A 12380-nucleotide genomic window follows, 5' to 3' on the forward strand; every position below is an offset into this window, starting at 1 on the left:
CCGCCCAAGAACCAGGCGGGGACATTCCTGCGCAAGGGGCGGGGGTCGACGCGGTGGCGGCAGAGCCAGATGGCGGGGACCTCGGGGAGGTGACTAAGTCCAAGGCAGGTGTGGCCAGGTCGGTGGACGGAATTTGAACACCGCGATCGGGGGCGATCTCCCCTCGATGGGCAAAGCCAAGCACCAGCTGGAGGCGCTGCCGGGCGCACCAGTAGGGGGACGACGCGGGGGGCGCACGGTGCGCTGACCCCTCGGCGGAGCGGGGTCCAGGCTACCCCCGGAGACGGCAGGTGAGGCCGGGCTGAACCTCAGCACGGAGCTGCCCCCGGGCCAGAGCGGCCGTGTGGTCACGAGCATGACCTGGGCCGAGCAGGATGAGCTGTCCCCGGACTGGCCGCCCGCGGGATCAAGTGACGACAGAGCCCACCCTGCGGATTCCCAGGCGCACCGCCCGCGGGCGCACCCGGAGCCTGAGTCCGCCTGTCTGAGCTTTACAGATACGCGCCACCTCAGGCCGGACACGCAGCTTGCCAAAAAGCTCCCTACTTTGATTCTGCTGTCTTGGGGTTCACAGCGCTCACGAGATAAGTTAAGAAATGCCCTGCTTTCTCCACTCTTAACTGAATTTTATTTTTCTGTATAGCTTGTGATGTGTATTCTTGTAGCTGCTCTGACAGAACTAGTGAGTTTGGTGTATAGGAATCTCTCTCAAAGATATCGTTTAACTCTCGTTGTCGTGTACCTTTTTTTTTTTTCGGAATTAATCTAATTGAAGGGTATATTGTTTCTGCTTTAATTTAATGTAACCGATAATACCTATAATTGACAGATGGTGCATAAATATTAAAGAGGGAAGTATCTTTACTTAGTTTGAATCCATGTCTATAAAGCCCCATTCAACATGTTTAAGGGGCATTGCTATTTCTATGTATTCCTTTGAGTTTTTTTGTTTTTTGTCTTTTTTTTCCCCCATCAAATCAAGACTATAATTGATTATCTTTTCTCCTAACTTGTTTTGCAGAATACTCTTACTTTTTACATACTATCAGTTTTTCTTGTAATAACTGTCTTTGCAAAACTGAAAAAAAAAATGACAACTTCATTTATGGGAAAAATTAAGTTTGCTCGTTTAATGTGTTTTCTAATTAAGTGGTTTGTTTAAAAGACTTCTTAGGCTCTCTAACACATTTCTAGTTATTTTCCTTTTTCCACCTAACTCCTTTCTTAGATGTTTTTTAAAAATATCTAATTAGCATGGAAGTCATATTACTCTAACATTGCCAAAGAAGTGTTGACTGGTTTGGGAAAACCCTGGGACTGTGTGTTTGTAGGTTTTGTTTTATTTTTAACAAGCAAAAGTTGAACTAAAATTAGAATTGTATTTAAGTTCTAATTACTTGCATTTATTTGTCTTAAAGCAATAACTCTTAAAGAACCTTGGAAATATAAGTTGAAATATTTGACTTAGCTGTGCAAATAACTTAAATGTACATCCAGCTGGTTGGAAGTCTGGGAAGAGGGAAAGAGGCGGGAACGGCCAGCACTATAACTCTATAATGCTAGGGCCCAACTACTCCTTCCATCTTCCTGGGAATAGCTATGTGTTCTCTGGTGGAAAAGTGCAGCAGTAGACTCAAAACACGGGCGGTAGTGATTTGCTTTTGCGTTGGCAAGTATATTAATCGAAGTTAACAATGTAAGGGTTTCTTTCACTGAATAATTTCTCCGTAAGATAATTCCAGTGTTTCAAAAAATAATTTTTTTCTCAGTCCTATAAACGATACTTAAGTATTCACCTTTGTAATATATGTTTGTGAATGAGGATGTTCAAGAAAAAAAATAACTAACAAGTGAATGCAGATGATGCCTGAGCCTGATATTTAAGTTTTTCTACCAGGAGCACCTATTGATTGTCTGCCCAGCAGCTTTTCTCCATAAAATAACACATCCCCTCTCATCCTCACGCTTACAACAGAAGCAACCCTGAGTCGGTTCAGCAAGAGTCTTACCCCTTTTTTAGATGGGAAAAAAAATAATTACAACTTAGAAATAGTTTAGTGTTGAACCTTTGGTAAATTGGAGAACCTTTTACAGTGTAAATATTCCCAGCAAAATTAATATATTTTGTGAAATTGTGCTTGAACTTTCTTAAAATATGTTCATTTCAAGCTAGCCGAATGTACACTTTTATGAACCATAAATATTTTCTGAAACACTTTAGGCCCATGAATTATTTCCTAACTTTTGCAGGTGATGAAATGTTGAAATGTAAATCACAGAACTTTATCAAATAAATATTTTTTAACCGAAAAAACAAACAAAACCCATCAGAGTCAGATGCACTTAAGTTTAAATCTTTCATTTACCACTTACCAGCTATGAGACCTTGGCAAAGCTAAAATTGGGGTTACATTGTAATGACTGCATGAGGAAAAGTTTGTAAAGCAAACTAGCACTGTGACAAGCACATTTTCTGGCTTCAGAATTGTTAACTCTGTGATAGTTTTGTGTCAGCTTGGTTAGGTCACAGTCCCCAGTTATTGAATCAAACACTGATCAAGGTGTTATTGTGGAGGTATTTTGAGGATACGATTGAAGTTCTACATCAGTTGACTTTGAGTAAGGGGGATTGACCTAGGTAATCTGGGTGGGTCTTAACTCAATCAGTCCAAAGGCTTTAAGATCAGACTGCAGCTTCCCTGAGAAATTCTGCCGTGGCCAGCAGCTTCCTCGTGGCCAGCATCTTCCTCGTACTGGAGAGTTTCGACCTGCTCCCTTCCAGACAGCCTGCCTAGGAGTTCAGACTTGCCAGCCCCTACAATTGTGTCAGTCCGTTCCTTCATATATATGTACTGATTTGGGTTTTCTGGGTAAATCCTGACTGATGCACTCTTTCCTGCAAATTGTCCAACCCTCAACAAGTTTTTTGTAAGCCACTTGAGGAACAAGGTGTAATAGCACTTGAGGCCGTCCTGTCCAGGTTTCTTTGCATTGTTGGAATGCTATGGGCAGGGCTCCTTTATGCATAGTTTTATGGTTGTTGTTCCAGATCGTTGCACATAGGAAATATATTACTCAAAGAAAGACCACTTATTAGACGCATACTACTAGAATTTTCCCGGCTCCTTAAAGCTATGGAATAGTCTGTGTTAGTAAGTAAACACCAGAGAATATAGGAGAATGAAATTCTTTTTGAGTCTTAAGTATTTAATTGGTATTGATTTAATTTAATTATTGAAAAGCTACAAGTTACACCATTTTCACAGAAGTATATGGAGTAAAAAGTGAAAGTTCCCTTTCTTCTACCTTTGCTGGGTTAAGGGTTATGCATTTTTAAAATACCGTATCAGTTGATCTTCCAACAAAAGTATATGAGGTTGACTATTTCATCATAGTGGTATCATCAATTGTGAAAAAAATATTTTTCATCAAATTCAAACATGAAACTGAGTCAGTCATCCCTCCATTCACAGAGATTTTTAGATACATATTAAAGAATTTCTTAAACGTCCTTTCCAAGGTCCAGGTAAATTTCAGCATAACCTTCTACCATTCTTGATCCATTCAGTGCACTACAAACTATTCCTTCTCAAAATCCAAAGCATTACTGTTGTCACTTATTTGGGGCAAGTCATAGGCAACTTCTCAAACAGCATTATATTTCCATTGTTATTCAACTTCTCATCATTAGAATGGCTATGGAATTGTGGTCAACACTGTAGAAGGACTCCAGAAACAAATCAATCAGTGAAGAGACAGGTTGAGTCCAGTCAAGTGGTGTAGGAAGAAGCTGAAAAAATGGGAGGGGCTGCTAAATTCTGTCTGCCCAAATTTACTTGCCAAGAGTACTAGGGATCTCCTGTTGACAAATCAACCCTATGAAAGGGCACTTCGTGTAAACCTCTTACTCTGATAGAACAAGCTGGAGCTATGCAGTTCTCAGGTTCCATGTTCTGATCTGGATTCTCTAACCCTCCGATGATAAGCAACCACATTAGTTCCTGAATTTTCAGCCCTGTAACCTCAGACAAACCCAGTCATCTTAAATATTACATTACATCTCTGAGGTTGAGTAAATTAAAAATTGGACTTAAATGTATAGATAATGAAGTGACTCAAAACAATTATATTAATACTTTTGATTTCAGTTCAGGATAATTTATATGTAAAGGCAATTTAAAGTATCTGACCTTCTAACTCTTGGGATTTTAAGCTGAAAAGTCTAAAAGAATTTGGTTAAGCCTGTAAACAGCATTGAAGTATGATGACTATTTAAGAAAATTTGTTTTATATTGGTTAGATCTACTTGCAAGGTTGCCCTGTGAGTATTTAAAGTGATTTTAAAAACCACTGTAGTGGAGCAGTTTTAGGTCGGTGGTTGAGTTCCTGCTTTCCATATATAAGGTCCTGGGTTCAATCTCCAGTACATGCTAAAAAACAAAACAATAAACAAAAAACCCCACTATATTATTATACATAATATGAACTAAAGTGTTAAGTGTATAACTAACCATATTTTTAAACAGAACTAAGTTCTAAGATTAAGAACATTTAATCTCTTGAGTTGCTCTAGTAGTAAGGAAGAAGTGAGAATGGTCGCTTTTATTACCACATGAATGATTAGCTTTGTAAATCATACTACATGGTTTTGAAGGTGCATAAAAAGGCTTAAAATTATGTTTGTGTTTGTATCTTTGAGAAATGGAACACTAATTTAAATCACCAAAGAACATAAATAGCACTTTCTGTGAAGAAAAATGGCCAAACTCTCTTAAAAAACTTATATTATTTTCTCCATGTACATGGGTTGTCCTTCTGGCTGGAACGTAAGCTTCCTGAAGGCACCAATCTGTGGGTAGCAACCTTGTTCTTTTTTTTTTTTTTCTCCCAATATCTATGATGTTGATCAGAATTCTATGCACATAGTAGGTGGTCAGTAAATATCTGAGAGAATGAGTGGTTAGCAAAGTCAGTATTTATTTCTCATGAAATCTTAAAAGCAAGCATTACAGAGTGATTCCCAGTAAAATGTAAAAAGAATTAGTGAACGCGGTAGACTGTTGCAAATGACTAAACTAAAGGTATTGTTAGCTTGAACAGAGACGCTTAGATGGCCTCCAACCAGAGATAGCCAGGAATCCACGTGCTGTTGAACAAGTTGAGGAACTCTTTGTTGCAGCAAGAGAAAACACAAATTGGGGGGGGGGGTGCCATGAGACGTGGGGCTTCTCTTTTAGATTGGATATTGTCAGGGAGTAGAATCAATCCTGTGGTTGGGTATGTCAATTCATTTTAACTATGGGGATAGCAGACTAGAACATGGATAAGCTGTAAGTGGTAAGGCAGCAGCAGTTATTAATTTTAGCCAAGAGAGAGAGGGTTTGGTTTTTTGTGGGTGACTTAGTGACTTTGCTTCTGTCAGTGCTTCAGGCAAAAAAAAATATGAATGTCCCTGCTTTCACTCATCCTATCACTATCTCAGAGAAAACTTGTCTGAATTGAGATTATATTTTGTCCAATAGGGAAATAATGACTTAGCTGTAAGGGTCAGGGCAGCTTTCAACTGTCAGGGGCTGCTCTGTGTTATTATTTTCTTTCTTTCTTTCTCAGGTGGTAAGAGCGGAGAGGAGAGTAACTACAGATATACTAGAGCCTGGAGCGCCTACCGGCTCCCTCCTCGGCAGCTCGGGCTGAGCGCGCTTTGCTGGGAGCTCCCCACGGGGCAGAGCCTGCGGCCGCCCCAGGACACCGCGCCCCCACGACGACCACCGCAGCCCGGCAGCCACCTGTCTGGCCATCCCCGCGGACCAGCTGTGTGATTAAGCCACAGTCTTCAAGGAGTGAACACGGCCCTTTCTGTGCTGTTGCTGGGCACACGCTTATGGGATTTTGAAGGGCAGTGGAGATTGCACCGCATGACCTCTGTGCAGACAAGTGAACTGTAGAAAGTCATTACCACTCCCCAAGAAACCCCCGTACGAGTGGTTAACCTGGACACGGAAGTGGTGAATTTTACAAGAGTTCTGACCTGCGTGGGGTAAACCTCAGTGCACTTTCTTTTGCCTCAGGATTACTGGACTGAAGACGGGCTGCTGCTTGTTAGGCTCATTTCATTTCCCATTACTCCCAACTTGACACGCAAAGCACTGAGAACTTCAAGTGGAGTATTTTGAAGTAGACTTCAATTTCTTTACATCATTTCTGTATTCGATTTTTAAAATTCTTTCATAACCTTTTGAATCTTTTTTAACTAAATTAACATGGCTGGAATGAACCGCCCAGCTCCTGTGGAAGTCACGTACAAGAACATGAGATTTCTTATCACACACAATCCAGCCAGTGCAACCTTAAGCAGATTTATAGAGGAACTTAAGAAGTATGGAGTTACCACAGTCGTCAGGGTATGTGAAGCAACTTACAACGCAGCTTTTGTGGAGAAGGAAGGCATCCGTGTTCTCGACTGGCCTTTCGATGATGGAACATCACCATCCAACCAGATTGTCGATGACTGGTTGAGTCTTGTGAAGACCAGGTTTCGTGAAGAGCCCGGCTGCTGCATTGCTGTGCATTGTGTTGCAGGTCTTGGGAGAGCCCCAGTGCTCGTTGCCCTCGCCTTGATTGAAGGTGGAATGAAATACGAAGATGCAGTGGCGTTCATAAGACAGAAGCGGCGAGGAGCATTCAACAGCAAGCAGCTTTTGTTTTTGGAGAAGTATCGTCCTAAAATGCGGCTGCGCTTCAAAGACTCCAGTGGTCACAGAAGCAAGTGTTCCATTCAGTAAAATTGGATTGCCCGATGCCATTGCCTTGGAAGTGGGACTTGAGAGAGGAGCTAATTTGTCCTATCAGCCAAGATGTCAAATGAAATCAAATGAAGTTTCTCTAGGAGCATTAGAAAGCTGTTTTACCATGCTGCAAGTCTGACAGCCTGCTTGGACACTTAGCCGAAGATTGCTGCTGCTCAGCATTTAAAATGGGCTTATCATCTGTAACAATTGGCCTTTCCTGAAATCATGCAGTATTGAGTTATATCTTCTTTAAATCTACTCCCATGCCCGAATCTTATCAATCATAGAAGACATTAGCAAGATTAGTTTCCAAAATACTAAACACAGCACTTGCATATTTTTAGTATCACACAGAACTTAACATCACAGAGACTATGAATACTCTAGACCTTATGTGTTTTATTCCTTCAGTCATTTCAGACATTGAAAGTAAGACCTATCTGGTTATTTACCTGTTTACTTTATGTTTATATCTTCCACATTTGTACCAATATACACCAGCTTTGTGTAACTTTGAATTTTTAGAATTTTACTGAGTCTTACAGTGATTATTTAGTGTCTACGTATAAATCTCATTTTATGACTTTAGATATAAACTCAATTTTGAATATCTGCCTTTTATAGAAGCACATGTCTTAATGTTTCCAGATAAAAAAGCCTTACACTTAATTTGTTTTCTGCACTTTGGGATGCAGCTTAACTGGGAGGGCCTGACAAATGAAAGGGGGAAGGGCTACTGATTTTGTAACTAAAGGTTGTTTTCGTTGTGCAGAATATGTAGAATATGCTCTTAATTTAGTAAAAAAAATTTTAAAAGGTAGAGATGCTTTGTTATGGTGGCTACACTAATTCTTAATCATAAAATTTCAGAATTTTCTTGAAAGTTTTTCTGTACGTATTGGAATGTATTTACCAGCTATTATTTTGGTTTGAAATATGACTTTTTTGCTTCTCTTGCTAATATCTTTTTTTTAAAAAAGTAGGTTTCTGCTAATGAATTCAGAAGTTATCTAAAATTTTATATATCTTTTGAGCTGTGTAACTTGATAATTTTTTTATATAATTGATAAATTGGTATTGTGTATTAATGTTAGTTTAACCACATATTTATACTGTCTGGGAATGTGTGGTTATAGTTCTGTGGGAGCAGTAATTTGTCAGTGATCACAAGCTTGTAAAAACCTAGTGTGGGAGCTTAAACATCTAAAGAAAAAATGAACTGCATTTGTCATTAAAAAAATGAAATAAACTAGAGAGAGATTTAGAACTCAAAGTCTATACAACAGGGTAGGAAAGGGTTGAGATCTGTGGTGATTTCCAAGTTTCTTTCTTGTAAACAGGAAGGATGATGATGCCATTCATTTAGATCAGGGTTTCTTAGCCAGGGGTCCATGGACCCCCAAGGGGTCAATGGAAATATTTTAGGGGTTCTGTGAGGTTGAATTGAAAAAAGTCAACTTCTTATCTTTATTTTCTGACCTCTAGCTGAAATCTAGCATTTCCTTCACTTACAAATATATGCAATAAATTGCAGTAGTATTCATTGCATATCAAATTACAGTGTTGCATATCTCAAAAAATTGCTTACACTCATCCATAATTCAAAATTACTGTAGGTGCTAGACCCAACACTAGTTGGGTGTTGTAAAACTTTCTGCCGCTACATTCTGAGAAGGGGTACGTTGTTTTAACCTGATTGGCAAAAGGGTCTGTGGAACATAAAAGGTTAAGAATCCCTGATTTACATAGTACCAGTTGTGTGTTATCTTCTACTAATAATTTAATCCTTAACAAAATATGTACAAAATTAACCTTACTGTACTGATTTTACAGATTGGAAAGTAAGGCTTTATTCCTTGTCCATTGGTTAGAGGTTAAATACTTTTCCTTTTGTGTGACTCCAAAATCAAAGATAAATGAGATAACACACAATGTAAAATTCATAATTTTAATCATTTTTAAATGTACAATTCATGTATAGCCACTGTGGAGAACTGTTTGGCATTTCCTAAAGTATTGAATATAGACTTAACACGTGACCCTGCAATACCACTACTGGACGTACATCCAGAAGAACTGAGAGCAGTGACACAAACAGACAACTGCCCACTGATGTTCATAGAGGAATTATTCGTGATTGCAGAAAGTTGGAGACAACCCAGGTGTCCATCAACTGATGAATGGATGAACAAACTGTGGTGTATACACATGATGGAATATTATGCAGCTGTAAGAAGAAATGAAGTCATAAAGCATATGACAACATGGATGAACCTGGAGGACATTATGTTTAGTGAAGCAAGCCAGATACAAAAGGACAAATACTGTATGATTGCATTACTATGAACCAAATATATTAAGTAATGTATGATTAAAAAAAAAACTTTTATATATATTCAATACATTTAATTGAGAAATGTATGTTTGTTTTTTATTACAATTAAGTGGGATTTTTTTTTAATCAGTGGTTTTTAGTACTTTCAAAATGTCCAACCATCACCATCTATTTCCAGAACATTTTCATCTCCTGTAAAAGAAAACCCCAGACCTAGCAAGCAGACCTTCTCCCTTCCCCCTTCTCCAAGCTCCGGCCTAGCAGTAATCCCCTTCCTGTCTCCATGGATTTGCCTGTTCTGGACATTTCATGTAAGTAGAATCATGTCATATATGGATTTTTGTGCCTGGCTTCTTTCACTTGACAAGTTTTCAAGGTTCATCAGTGTTATAGCATGTATCAGCACTTAATTCCTCTTTATGGCTGCATAAAATTCCATTGTATGGCTATACCGCATTTTGTTTATCCAGCAAATGGAGATTTGGGTGTTTCCGCTCTGAGGTGGAGAAATGTCACTATGAATATTCATGAACACATCTTTTTATTGCATGTATGTTTTCAGTTCTCTTGGCTATACACCTAGAAGTCCAACTGCTGGGTCACATGACAATACTATGTTTAACTTTTTTGAAGAACTGCACAAACTGTTTTCCTTAGGAGCAGCACCATTTTCATTCCCACCAGCAATGTATGAAGGTTCTGATTTTTCCACATATGTAGCAGTTTAATATTGTTTATGAAATCCAAAACTAGACATTAGATTATATTTGTAAACTGGTCTTTTCCCCTGGGCATATTAGATTGTATTAGGTTCAGAGGTTTCAATTTTACTTCATAAAATTAAAATTGGGGCTTTGATTCAGCCATGTCAGTAGGATGTTGAGTTCCCACCCACCAAGGGGGCAGGGACTCACAGAGAAAACGACGTGGCAGAAGAGAGAGTTTGAGTTTTTGATGCTGGAGCCCAGGAAGTAAATACACAGGAGAAGAACACAGAGGAATAGAGACAGCTCTGTAGACACAGCAGAGGCCCCGGGAAGAGAATGAGCCTGAGAGCCTGCAGCTGCCTCTGAGCCCAGAGAGAAACGAGCCCCAGAAGAGAGATGAGACTTATCCCAGCCTACAGCTGAGACTGGAATAAGCTGGGATCACAGTTTCTTAAGAGGAAGAAAGCTGAATCCTCACAGACATCACCCACCATCTTACTCAACATGTGGCAAGTGACTTTGGGTGAGAAAGTACCTCTTATGGTACCTTCAGTTGGACTCTTTAGAGCCTGGTACCTGTAAGCTTCTACCCCAAATAAGTACTCTTTATAAAACCCAACAGATTTCTGATACTTTGCATCAGCACCCCTTTGGCTGACTAATACAACATCCTTGCCAAGAGTTGGCATGATTGACCTTTTTGTGTGTGTGTGTGGTAGCAGGGGCCAGGGATTGAAACAGACCTCATAGGTGGGAAGCTGCCACCCAACCACCTAGCAACATCAGCTTCCCTGAGTTGGTTTGCCTGTTTTGTTTTTGCTTGTTGTCTGTTCTTGTTTTTTCAGGTGGTACCAGGCATCGAACCCAGGACGTCCCACATGGGAGGCAGGAGCTCAACCATTTGAGCAATATCCGCTACCTTGTTGGTATTTTTTATTACAGCCATCTTAGTGGGTGTGAAGTGGTATCTCATTGTGGTTTTGAATTGTGTTTCCCCAATGACTAATGATGTTGATGAGTGTCATTACATGTGTTTATTGACCATTTCTGTATTTTTGGAGAAATTACTCAACTCCAGTTTTAAAATGTATTATTTGTCTTGTTGAATTAAAGAAGCCTTTAAGTCTTTATATATTCTTGATACTTGATCTTTATCAGATATATGGTTGGCAAATATTCTCCCATTCTGTAGATTATCTTTTCACTTTCTTGATGCTCAAGAGCTTTTAATTTTCATGAACCCCAGTGCATTTTTTCTTTGGTCATTTGTGCTTTGGGTGTCATTTAAGAGACTGTTACCAAATCCAAGGTCATTGAAAATTTACACCTATGTTTCTTTTTCAGGGTTCGATAGTTTTTAGCTCTTAACTGAAATCTTTGATCCATTTTGAGTTAATTTTGTATGTGGTGTGTAGTAAGGAGCCAGATTCATTTTTTGCATGTGGATATCCATTTGTTAAGAAGATTGTTCTTTCACACTGAATAGTCTTGACATCCTTGTCAAATCAATTGATGATAGATGAACAGGTTTATTTCTGGACTCTCAATTCCAGCCCATCATATTGAACTTTTATTTTAACGCATAATAAATCACTTTTGGAATTAATTTATTGAGTATTTTATCCCCAAAACTTCTGAAATTATTTACCCAGTTGATTGAAAATGAGCCAGAATCAATTTTGCTGTTGGAATAACTTACTAAAAATAAAGAGAATAGCTTCATAGCAATATTATTATAATATTATCACTGTTATAGAGACTATGTTACAATTATGCACTTTGCTGTTAGAATAATTTCTAAAGGTATAAATTTATGAGACATTAGGAATCATTCTCAATGTACCAGAAAATGAAATTATGACAAATAAAATATGAATACATGAACTAAGGATTTTTAATATTTTATTCTTTCAAAAACTTATGTACAATAAGATTAAAACAATGCAGCTATAATTACTACTTTTCATGTGGATCTATTCACCTGCATTGGTAGAGCTGCTAAATAATAATTGCACAGGGATGTGTTATTCTACGTTTTTTTCCTTAGAAGGACTGCCGTTAGGGACAAATAGGCAAGGTACTCTCTGCCATGTTGGCTCCTATATTTTGCTGGAAAAAAGTACTATTTCCTTGCAATGATCTCTCATCCTTCCCTCCCAAATATTACTCAATTTTGTCACAATTAAGGAATTCTAGCCTAGAAAAAAGCCAGAGAATAAGGAGAAAATTGAAGAAAATCAAAAGACTTGACGAGTTTTAGAAATTTATTAAGATTTCCTGTTAATTGTTTTACTTTTCTGCCCTCTGCTGATTGAAATAGGGAAGAGCATATCTACTAAAACATTCCTTCTGTTTGGGAGCATCAAGGACCCTACTGGTGGAGTGGGTGTAGCTTAGTGGTTGAGTGCCTACCTCACATGTACGAGGTCCTGGGTTCAATCCCGAGTACTTCCTAAAAAAAAAAAAAAAAGACCTATTGAGAAACTGATAAAACAAGTGGACTTTCCCCCAGATTATAATATACATAAACAGAAGTATTTCATATATTTC

General features: G+C 38.7%; 1 pseudogene; it reads left to right on the top strand.

Annotated features, from left to right (window-relative positions):
* Positions 1 to 256: 256 nt before the first annotated feature.
* LOC101413736 (protein tyrosine phosphatase type IVA 1 pseudogene) lies at positions 257 to 11714 on the top strand (annotated as a pseudogene).
* Positions 11715 to 12380: the final 666 nt, after the last annotated feature.

Source organism: Dasypus novemcinctus, chromosome 20 (genome assembly GCF_030445035.2).
Source record: "Dasypus novemcinctus isolate mDasNov1 chromosome 20, mDasNov1.1.hap2, whole genome shotgun sequence".
In the NCBI taxonomy this organism is placed as follows: Eukaryota; Metazoa; Chordata; class Mammalia; order Cingulata; family Dasypodidae; genus Dasypus; species Dasypus novemcinctus.